We start from the raw sequence: 12166 nt of genomic DNA on the forward strand, positions 1-12166 counted from the left end.
AGTAAGCCCTGAGCACCACGAGGGTGTTTTGGTGGGGGAGGAGAGAAATTTTGTCAGGATTCAAGGTTAATGCAGGGTACTCAAGAACTAGCTCAGTCTTAGGCAGGACTAGAATCAGGCTAGTTTTTGTTTGTTTTTGGCCACAAACAGTTGTGTTCAGAAATTACTCCTAGCTCTGTATACAGGGATCACTCTTAGTGGTGGTGGTGGGGTCTATATGGGGTCCCAGGGATGAATCTGGATAGAATGCATGCAAGGAAAGCACCCTACCTATTGTACTATCACTTCAGCCCTCTAGAACCAGGCTGGAAGGCTCTGGCCACCCAAAAAGGATGCAACTGATTTTTGTTTTGTTTTTTTTTTTTTTTTTTTGGCCACACCGGGTGACACTTGGGTTACTCCTGGCTATGTGCTCAGAAATAGCTCCTGGGGCCCGGAGAGATAGCACAGCGGCATTTGCCTTGCAAGCAGCCGATCCAGGACCAAAGGTGGTTGGTTGGAATCCCCGTGTCCCATATGGTCCCCCGTGCCTGCCAGAAGCTATTTCTGAACAGACAGCCAGGAGTAACCCCTGAGCACCGCCGGGTGTGGCCCAAAAATCAAAAAAAAAAAAAAAATAGCTCCTGGCTTGGGGGACCATATGGGACGCTGGGGGATTGAACCACGGTCTGTCCTAAGTTAGTGCATGCCTTACCTCTTGTGCCACTGCTCTGGCCCAATTTTTTTCTTTTTTTTTAATTTTATTTTATTTAGGCACCAACACTCACAAAGTTATTTATAATTTACAAAGGGCGCAGAGAGATAGCACAGCGTCATTTGCCTTGCAAGCAGCCGATCCAGGACCAAAGGTGGTTGGTTCGAATCCTGGTGTCCCATATGGTCCCCCGTGCCTGCCAGGAGCTATTTCTGAGCAGACAGCCAGGAGTAACCCCTGAGCACTGCCGGGTGTGGCCCAAAAACTAGAGAAAAAAAAAGTTAACTATACAAAATTATTTACTTACCGGGAGTAGGATGCTTGCTTTGCATATGGCCAACCCAGGTTTGATTCCCCTGCATCTCATATGGTCCTCTGAGCCCTCCAGGAGTGATTCCTAGTATAGAGCCAGGAGTAACCCCTAGGTATGACTCCCAACTCCCCCAAATAAAAAACAAAAATAAAGTTATTTATAGTTGAGTTCTAGCCATACAATGTTCCACCAATCCCACGACCATGTTCCCAGGTTCTTTTTCTACTCCCCCCCCCCCCCCAAGCCTGCCTTCTGACAGGCACCTTTTAAAGTTTGGTTGTGCAAGTTTGGGTCTCCTGATTTCGGTGTGGTTGTCTCTTTGGTTCAATATTCAACTCAATCATTTCTGAACACCACTGATATACCTGGTTCTCCTTGACCCCAAGCTGCTCATTTTTCTCCTTCCTCCTTTCACCAAGACTTGATCCCAGGACATCTGGTTAAGCTCAGGAAAGTAAGTGTCTGAAGATTATTACACCTAGAACAGGACTTTTACAGCTAACCTCCAGATATTTGTTTATGTGTATGTATATGCATGTATGTATAAACAGACATACATATTTGTATATACAGATAAAAACATGCAAGTATGTGTTATCAAGAGATGGAATTCAGGGCCTCCATGAAGAACGCTGAACTTCACCCCGGCCTCAATTGAGTGGGTTTTTGTTGCTGTTATTTTATTTTTTGCTTTACACAAATGCTTAAAACATTTTTTGTGTATCCATTTTAATAGGGACATTGCTTGGTTTTACCCAGCTGTCTGCTCTGTTCCCAATGCTCGCCACACCTGTCAGGTGATCAACGATATCCTTACACAGCATGTCTGTTTCACACATACATGTGTGTGTATGAGCATAGATTACAGGGCCAGAGAGATAGTGCAGGGGGTTAGTTAGGTACTGTCGTGTATGCCTATCATACAAGATGATACCCCTATCATCTCCCAAACACTACCAGTGACCTGGAACATTGCTGGGTATGGTCCACACAACCCTCTCAAATATATATATTTGGTTTTTTTCTTGGGTCATACCCAGCAGCACTCAGGCGTTACTCCTGGCTCTACACTCAGAAATCACCCCTGGCAGGCGTGGCGACCATATGGGATGCCAGGATTTGAACCTCTGTCCTTCTGCATGCAAGGCAAAGACCCTACCTCCATTTTATCTCTTCGGCCCACCCTCCCAAGTAAATAAATCAACATGCATTATATTCATACACCATATATATTTTTTAAATATGGAACGCTTCACGAATTTGTGTGTCATCCTTGCGCAGGGGCCATGCTAATCTTCTCTGCACCATATATATTTTAAACTTTTAAAATTAGCTTTGTTTGGTTTTGTTGGGGTTTTTTGTTTGTTTTCCATACTTGGCACACTCAGGACTTACTTCTGGTTCTGCACTCAAAGATCACGCCTGGCAGGACTTAGGGGACAATATGGGGGTCCGAGAATCAAACCTGGTCATCCCTGTGCAAGGCAAAGTGCCCTACCTGCTTGCTATCTCTCTGGACCCGTGGAATTGTATTTTTACCTGCGGTTCCATTCCTGCTTTGAAATGTATTGATCTGGGAACAACTGCAGCACTAGGCGTCTTACCTGTCTAGCTGGTGAGCAGAAAGGCCTGTGACCTCAATTCACTTCTGCTTGTGAAAATATTAACACTCATTATTGAAAAATTGGAAAATGCAGATAAACAGCTAGACAAAAACCCCATTTTCTCCTAGTCGTGATCACTGTTAATTGCTTCACAGTTGTTCCCTCCTGCCTAACTGCATTTCTATTGTCTGTCATTACACAAAGCACACAAAGGCCTCAGAGGTGTATGTAACAGTTGCCTCTCCCCTCTCCCCCAAATTCTCAGACTCCACAGGAACCGCTGACTCAGATTGGCCAGTAAGTGACGTGGTGTTTTGTGATGGTCCAGTTATGATGCAAATGGTAGCGCCTACTTCTGCCACCCTGCAGCTCCAGAGAGATCTGGCATGAGTTCATGCTTCTCTGCTTGACCAGAGGATTGTTAAGTCACAAGACTGTAGTTGAAAATTTTCCTAGGATTTTTTTCTTGTACAAATCTCATATGCAAAGTGGGGATCTTGTTATACATTGAGTTGTGTTGCTTTTTTTTCTCCAGCAATGCATTCCAAAGATCTCTCCATGTCCTTAGTAATAAACGCTGCTATTCTTATCAGTGGCTTCCTGTTTTATATGCCACCTGCGCTGTATCATGGTGGCTAGACAGTTTGAAAGCACCATCAGGCCAGTGGTCTGAGCCTTCAAACTTACACATCAGGCCTGAGCATGACTGGGAGAAGTCCCTATAAAAAGCAGTTTGATGTCCAGTGATAGGATGGCTGCCTTGCACAGAATAATCCTGTTATACTTTTGTTTTGTTGTTGTTGTTGTTTGTTTTTGGGTCACACCCGGCAGTGCTCAGAGGTTACTCCTGGCTCTGTGCTCAGAAATTGCTCCTAGCAGTCTCGGGAACCATATGGGATGCCAGGAATCGAACCGGGGTCCGTCCTGTGTTGGCTGAATGCAAGGCAAATGCCCTACCGTTGTGCTATGCCCTGGCCCCAGTAATCCCGGTTTGATCCTGAAACCCCATATGGCCTCTGAGTCCTGCTAGAATTGATCCTTGAGTATAGAGCCAAGAATAATCCCTGAGCATCACTGGATGTGGCCCCAAAACCAACCAAACAAAAGCAACTAGATGTCACTGAAACGACATTAACCAGTTTTCAGACTTGGATAGTAACTTTACTCCTTTTTTTTAAATTTTATCTTTTTTTTTTTTTTTTTGGCCACACCCGTTTGATGCTCAGGGGTTCCTCCTGGGTAAGTGCTTAGAAATTGCCCCTGGCTTGGGAGGACCATATGGGACGCCGGGGGATCAAACCGCGGTCCTTCCTTGGCTAGTGCTTGCAAGGCAGACACCTTACCTCTAGTGCCACCTCTCTGGCCCCAACTTTACTCCTTTTGAGGCACAAAATGAACTTACTTTCTCAGTGCCCATCATGTTGGGAATTTGAGCTCCTGATTGTATGTGAGGCTGAGAAACAAGATTCCTCAATGGTCTCCAAACTTCCCTTTGGATGTGTCAGTGGGTTCATGTACACAGAACTCACCTGCACCCCAGGCCTTGGTCTTCCAGGCTGGGAACACATCCTTCGAGTACCCAAGCCCCACAGACAGAGAACCAGGCCTATGCATGGCCAGCTTGATCACTGAACTCCAGTGTGGGGTGACTTGGACTCAGCTGACCTTATTCCACCCCATCTCCTAGGCACTTCCTTACATTAGCATTGTGCTCAGATTGTCTAACACACCTCATAACACGTACATGCTCATCTCTCCTCCATCCTAGGAAACAGTAAATCTTGGAATCCACCTTTTTTCAGTCCAAGACATGGACGAGCTGAGTCAGTCACTTCACTTGCTGCAAGATGTGTCTCTTCTCATCCCAGGTTGACTCTGCCTCAGTGTATCTGTGACTACTTCTTAGTCAGCCACTCCACCCTGCTTACTCATTCCCAGTGCCCAGGGGCTTAGGTTGGATCCTGGCTCTGGCCCCCCTTTCTCCCTATTCGCCATCATGTATGACATGCCTGTAAGCCCCGGGGAACGAACAGGAGCAAGGACAAGAGTTCATGGTGTGGGCTGGATTGATAGTATAGCAAGAAAGGCCTTGTAAGAGCCTGATCCGAGTTTGGTCCCTGGTATCTCATATCTCATACTCCCAGCACTGCCAGGAGTAATTTCTGATCATTCACAAGCATGGCCCTAGGACAAAACAAAACAACAACAGAAAATTCATGACAGAAGGGACCAGAAGTGAGTCCTGGAGAATGCCAGCGCCTAGAGCACAGAAAAAGGAACATGATGTGCCAAGGAAGCTGAGAAGTGACAGGAGAGGTAGAGATAGAAAAATGGTGACAGGGACTCAAGGCTTGGGAATGAGCAATGAACGGCGAGGATAGGGCCACAGTACCTCGGGGACTGGAAATTCATTAATGATGCAAGTTATAAATTTCGCCCAAAAAGGGGTTCAGGGGGTGGCTCAACTGGTAGAGTACATACATATCTTAAATGAGTTTTTTATTGTTGTTGTTTTGGGGTCACACCTGGCTGTCCTCAGGTCTTACTCCTAGCTCTACACTAAAGACTCACTCCTGGTGGGACCATAGGTGGTCCCCAGGGACCAAACCTGGGCCAGAGTGAGCAAAACAAGCGCTCTATCCATTCAGGCCCCTTAAAAGACTTTAATCTTGCACTACGTGGTCCTCTGAGCACAGCCAGGAGTGGCCTCTAAAATTTTATTTTATTTATTTTTTTCTTCTGTTTTTGGGTCACACCCGGTGGTGTTCAGGGGTTACTCCTGCCTCTGCGCTCAGAAATTGCTCCTGGCAGGCCCGGGAACCATATGGGATGCCGGAATTTGAACCATCATCAGTCCTGGATCAACTGCTTGCAAGCCTACTGCTGTGCTCTCTCTCCAGCCCTAAAAAAATTTTTTTTGGGGGGCCACACCCATTTGATGCTCAGGGGTTACTCCTGGCTACGCACTCAGAAATCCCCCCTGGCTTGAGGGGACCATATGGGACGCCTGGGGGACCGAACCGCGGTCTGTTCTTTGGCTAGCGCTTGCAAGGCAGACACCTTACCTCTAGTGCCACCTCGCCGGCTCCGAAATTTTTATTTTTAATTAAATTTTTGCTTTGTTTTGCTTTGTTTTGTTTTAGGGCCACACCCAGTGATGCTCAGGGGTTACTCCTGGTTCTGCACTCAGGAATTACTCCTGGCAAAGCTCGGTGAATCATCTGGGATGCCAGGGATCAAACCTGAATTGGTTTCCTACCCATTGCATTAACGGTCTAGCCCTAATTATTTTTTTAACTTATGGGATGGAATGGTGGTGGGTTTGGGCCATATTTGGCTGTGCCAGAAGCTGTTTTTGGCTCTGTGCTCAGGAGTGACCACTAGCCAGGCTCAGGGAACCACATATGGTGTCAGATATTGGAACCAAAGTCTCAGCTGACCTGGGCTGCATGAAACACAAGTCTCTCACTTCTTTTTTTGTTTGTTTGTTTTTGTTTTAGGGCCACTCCTGGTGACACTCAGGGGTTACTCCTGGCTATGAGCTCAGAAATTGCTCCTGGCTTGGGGGACCATATGGGACGCCAGGGGGATAGAACTGCGGTCTGTCCTAAGGCAGACACCTTACTGCTTACGCCACCTCTCTGGCCCCAGAAATCTCTCACTTCTTGCATAATTTCTCTGGTCCCTAAATAGTCCGAAGGCCATTAAGTTTTTATCAATCATCAGGTAACCCACTGTAGACTGTTAAAACAGCACAAAGAGCTGCTATTTTGTAGCAGCCCAGTATTAATTCCCCTGCATTACATGGTCCTCCTATTTTGAGGGCTCACCCTGAAAATATAAGCAAGTTAAAAACCCTTCAAGGCTGCTCCAAGCATCATCTTTCACCACTTCTACCCCACAGCTCATCTCGACAGGCACTTTTACTCTGTGCTATTCCTTCTACTATTTCCACTGCTCATACATTTGGGCTCCTTCCCACTCCCTGAAGCACCTTCTCCGCCAGGATCATTCTCTTATTCCTTGTCATACGAAGTCCAGGGTGAGGAAGGTGTGTTTCCCCGAGGGCATGGCTGTGTGCCCTTCCTTCCAAACCCTTCTGGCCAGGGCTACCCCCCCTTTGTTCAGAGCATGCAGGGAAGCAAGATCTAGGTTGGAAGTGGCCTCCTGCTTCCCTCTGATCAAACCAGTGATGCTTGTGAGCCAACTGGGCCAGTACCTCTTCCAGAGGTCAGTGTGAGTTGGATTGCTAGGTTTCTCGTGCTTGTAGTTAGGTTTGCTGTGCCTCTGCCGTGTCTCCTGGCCCCATAGGTTCCCTTCTCTCCCAGCACCTTGAGCAAGAGGAACTGAGTTTGGCCTCATGGTGGGGGATTAAATCCCCACTGGCAACAATCCTGCTCTTTCTACTTGAACTTGCAGTAACTAAGTGTTGCTAAATAGTACTTGTGAAAGAGTGTGGGGGGTGGGGTGAAGAGGGAATGGACTCAGATTGTGTTTATGTGATTTGGGAAACACACTCATGGTGCTTGGAGGCTACTGCTGCCCTGAGGCTCCAGGATGACTATTAGTGAAGTTTAGGAGGACTCTGAAGGGTCTGGGATTGAATGCAGGGCTCCTGAAGGCCTTTGGCTGTCATTTGGGCCCTTGAAGTCATATTTAAGCATGAGCAAAGAGAGAAAGTGCCCTGGCACTTATTAGATTGAAAGGCGTTTCTCAGCCATTCTAAGAATAAGTTTTAAGCTCACAAGTGGAATTATGACGAGTTAAATGATCTTAAAACGTTCTAAGGCCTCCAGAAGCAATCTCTGAGAACTGAGCCAGATAGGGCACATTGGTGTGGGAATGCCCAAAAAACAAGAAATCTGAATGCAGGCTCTGTTAGCGCCTTACTTAGCGGCAGGGCGCCCCCTCGTGGATTTTGGCAGACATGTTTTAATCCACAATTTGCCCCTTTTCTTTCAGAAATACTTTCTGAAAGATTTATCCTGGTAGATGAATCCTGGTGGGTTTTTTATTTGTTTGTTTTGGAGGCATACCCAGAGATGCTCTGGTATTACTCCTGGATATGCACTCAAAATTTGGTAATTTCATTTTGGTAAGCAACGATAGTAGTTGAACATACTTTAAGTACTTAATTAAGAACAAAAGTAGGCATGGTAGAAAATGAAGGCCTGGATTGCTTGAGTTGCTGTGGGAGCCCTGGGTTCAATTCCCAGTCCTGGCTTGCAAAGTTCCTCTGAGTAACAGGGGAATAGACCCAAAATGATCGCAGAGTGCGGCTGAATATGGCTCCTTTCACACACACACACACACACACACACACACACACACACACACACACACACACACACACACACACACACCCCGTAACACTCTTTGAGCAGATGAGCTGGGTCCTGCCTTGTGTTCAGGTGGTTCAACAGTTCTGTTCTCCATGGGTTTGATAGTGATGATGGTCCAGTCCCCCCCCGGCCCTCATGCAGGTATCTAGGAGGAAAGGATTCCCGGACTAGGAGGGTGAAACTCACCTTTTGATCTCTGTCTTGGAGCTCTTTGTTCCAGTGTCTCCTGTGATGAAGGCGTAGGCAGGGTAACCTGTTCTGCCTCATAAGCTGTTGGTCTGTGGACCCGGTGTAAGAAGGAACCTCCTTGGCACTTTAAGAGTTTATTTTCCAGATGCGGGTGCGGCTCTTTGAGACAATAGCTTCTGAGAAAGAAATCTGAGAAGGTGGAGAAACAGGAAGATATGGTAGGTTCTCGGTAATTGTCATGTGTCAAGTCAGGCTCTGTCCTCTGCCTTCCTGCAACGATAGACACTTATGAAACTGTAAACCTTGAATTCTCAATTTCATTGTTTCTACCTGGCTTCAACATATTTTCTCTTTATTCTTCTGACCATTTTTCTGCAAACTTCCCAGCACTTTTTCTTTATTTTCTCCATCCTAATTTTATCTAGATTATGAGAAATGACCGTAAATCAGTGACCAGAACCTACTGAAACTTTTCCTGCTAGTGAGTCAGTCAACATAGAAAGGCAAGTTTATTAAAGTTCATCTAGGGTCAGTATTTGGAACTCAGTGATAAAGGACATTTTGGGAATAAAAAAAAAAATGCACGCACAGGGCCAGATAGTAGAGGAGACAAGCCGCTTGCTTTTCATGTAGCTGTGGAGGCTACAACCATGACTTGAATTCCCAGTACTGCATATAGTCCCACAGCTCTGTGGGCTCACTACTGAGCACAGAACCAATGTTAGAGCCTCCGAGTACTTCTGGTTGTGCTCAGACTCACCCCACACTGCAAATGCATAAACAGAATAGATATGCTGTGTAGAATTACTCAGACAACTCCTTACTCTTACAGTTAGAGGATGTTACAAGTGGGCCAGCTCCATAGACTCATTCTTTTCTCAGATCAGATGTGCACCGAGCCCTAATGATTCTGGCTACACCAACCCACGCAGCACCCAGCTGGTCATCTCAGAGGGAGAGGGTGAGTCGACCCCCTACCCCGTCAAAGCCATGCTTGCTACCTGCATCTATAATTACCATTTCCCTGAAGGCCTGCCTCACACTGAATCTCTGTGATTCCCTGTGGGGACGCCAATCTGACCACACTCCGTTTTGCCAGGTGTTGGGCTGACATCATCAGGTTTTTCTTTAGATGAGTGCGGGCACCCTCCTTCGTATCTTTCTTCTTCTGAGAAAGCCTGGCAACTGTAAACCACGCCCGCAAACAGTCACTGTGTTCTAGTTGGTTGGTCCTTCTTCCAAAATGCCCTGCAGCTATGTATATACACCTGTATTCATAATGGAATATCCCAATTTAACAGACTGGACATATACCAAGAGTTTGCTAACTTTCTGCCATTGTATTAATGACTTCATTGGTAATACAATAACTTTCACAAATGAGCTTGCTATTGTATTTTTTCTTTTTTCTCTCTTTTATTCCATTTTATTTTATTCTTTCCTTTATTTTTCAATAAAAGTGGATTTTTTTGCTTTCACGTAACTGAAAACAAATGTATTACGAATAACTGTCAAATGTGATACATTTTATAAATAAGTAACATTTTTAAAAAGGAATAATTATAAGACATGAAGTGTAGTGTGACTTGGATTGTGCATAAACTGCTGTTTTTTCATGAGTTGATTCATGTTATTGTCTATTACTTATTTTTGTTGGCATCTGCCAGGATGTGCCTGGTCTTGTTACCACTAGGGCACTGTCCACTACTCAAGTGCCAGTCAAGGACAATGTGATGGGTTGAGCTTTGTCTGCGACAAGAAGACAGTCATAAGAAGTAAATTATAGGGCCGGAGAGATAGCATGGAGGTAGGGCATTTGCCTTGCAAGCAGAAGGATGGTGGTTCGAATCCCGGCATCCCATATGGTCCCCCGAGCCTGCCAGGAGTGATTTCTGAGTGCAAAGTCAGGAGTAAACCCTGAGCGCTGCCGGGTGTGACCCCCAAAACCAAAAAAGAAAAAAGAAGTAAATTATATAGGAGAATAGGGTGCACATTTTTAGGAAGGGGGTGTGGTATAATCATGGGCTCTAGCATGATCAGTACATTACCATCCCTCCTGGGCTGGTCCCCGAGGCCTGCCCCATTTTCTTGGTTTTGGGGCCATACCCAGCGGTGCTCACTTCTTACTTCTGGCTCTGTGCTCAGAGATCACTCTTGGCTCAGGGGGACCTACATGGAGTACCAAGGATCTAAACCAGATTTGGCAAATGCCCTACATTCTTACTATCTGTCTGGCCCCTATCATCTACTTTTTTTTTTTTTTTTTTTTGGTTTTTGGGTCACACCCGGCAGCACCCAGGGGTTACTCCTGGCTCTACGGTCAAAAATCGCTTCTGGCGAGCTCGGGGGACCATATGGATGCCGGGATTCGAACCACCGTCCTTCTGCATGCAAGGCAAACGCCCCCCCTCCCATGCTATCTGTCGTGCCCCCTGCTCCATTTTGACTATAAATCCAAGCCCAAGATTTCTGAAAAGGCCTCAACTGGTCCTTATTTTGGACTTTCTAATTTTGGGGGGACTATACCTCTTGGTGATCGGGGCTGCTCTGAAATCAGTGCTTTAGGGGCGAAAGCAAACCAGATCTAGTACAGGGGATCTAAACTAGGACATCCCGGGTACACTGGTCTTTGAGCCATTTCGACAGCACCCCCTGGCTTAGGCTTGTGAGATAAGAAAAGCGGTTCTTTTTTATTTTTTAATTTAATTACAGAGAGATACAAAGTTGTTCATAATTGAATTTCAGCCTTTCAATGTTCCAGCACCCATCTCCGCCAGTGCACATTTCCGCCACCAATGTCCCCAGGTTCCCCTCCCCATTTCTCCAGGCTGCCTCTGTGGCAGACCATTTTCTTCTGAAACGCTTTTCTTTAATTTACTTAAAGACGTATGGTTGCAGAGCTTTCTGACTTCGAAAGATTTTGAATTCTGTTCTTAGTTTCTTTGGGGCAAGTGTCCTTGTGAGGGGTAGCTCTGCCACTCCTGGTGGTGCTCAGAGGCCTGCTCCTGGCTTTGCTCGTCAATGAGGCGCCATCCTCCTATGTCCAGGGCCACCTCCACGACGACTCCGTGACGACTCCGTGCCGCTGCCCGCCCGACCCGGCGCCACCGTCAGCAGGACCCAGACCTCGGTCACTTGGTTTCCCTGTCTGAGAACTTAACTCGAAACACTCGGAGCCAGTGATCGTATAGATATGGAAAGTGTGCCCATGGGGCCGGCGCGGTGGCGCTAGAGGTAAGGTGTCTGCCTTGCAAGCGCTAGCCTAGGATGGACCACGGTTTGATCCCTCGGCATCCCATATGGTCCCCCTGAGCAAGGGGCGATTTCTGAGCGCTTAGCCAGGAGTAGCCCCTGAGCATCAAACGGGTATGGCCCAAAAAAACCAAAAAAGAAAGACAAATGCCCTACTGCTGTGCTATTGCTCCAGCCCTTTTTTTAACTTTTTCTGTTCATTATAGATTTGTTTTTTTTTTTGTTTTTTTTTTTTTTTGGTTTTCGGTCACACCTGGCAGCTCTCAGGAGTTACTCCTAGTTCTGTGCTCAGAAATTGTTCCTGGTAGACACGGGAGACCATGTGGGGTGTCGGTGTTGAACCACAGTCCATCCTGGATCAGCTGAGTGCAAGGCAAATGCCCTACCACCGCTGTCTCTCTGGCCCTCTTCTAACTTTTTCCACAAACTAGAAAAATATATTCTTAGAGTTGTCTAAATCTATTTTGTGTATGCCAGAAAGAGTGAATTTCCTTTCAACTATGGACTTTGGGGGAATTATGATTTTTTTGATGTAGATTCATTAGTAGTAGAAAATGGCATTGATAATGGGAGAAACATGTATGTGGATCATGTATGACATTGTGCCAGATTCTGAGTTTTGTATGCCTCTTGTTTAAAAAATGTGTTTTGTTGGGCCGGAGAGATAGCATGGAGGTAAAGCGTTTGCCTCACATACAGAAGATCGGTGGTTCAAATCCTGGCATCCCATATGGTCCCCTGAGCCTGCCAGGAGCGACCCCTGAGCGCGGCC

The 12166-nt window shown here is 46.3% G+C and overlaps 1 non-coding gene across 1 annotated transcript; it reads right to left on the reverse strand.

Annotated features, from left to right (window-relative positions):
• Positions 1–2243: 2243 nt before the first annotated feature.
• On the reverse strand, positions 2244–2345 carry LOC126028838 (U6 spliceosomal RNA). Its single transcript, XR_007502541.1, has one exon. It is a non-coding gene; the product is annotated as a U6 spliceosomal RNA (small nuclear RNA).
• Between the last annotated feature and the right edge of the window lie 9821 nt (positions 2346–12166).

The sequence above is a fragment of the Suncus etruscus genome, chromosome 1 (assembly GCF_024139225.1).
Source record: "Suncus etruscus isolate mSunEtr1 chromosome 1, mSunEtr1.pri.cur, whole genome shotgun sequence".
In the NCBI taxonomy this organism is placed as follows: domain Eukaryota; kingdom Metazoa; phylum Chordata; class Mammalia; order Eulipotyphla; family Soricidae; genus Suncus; species Suncus etruscus.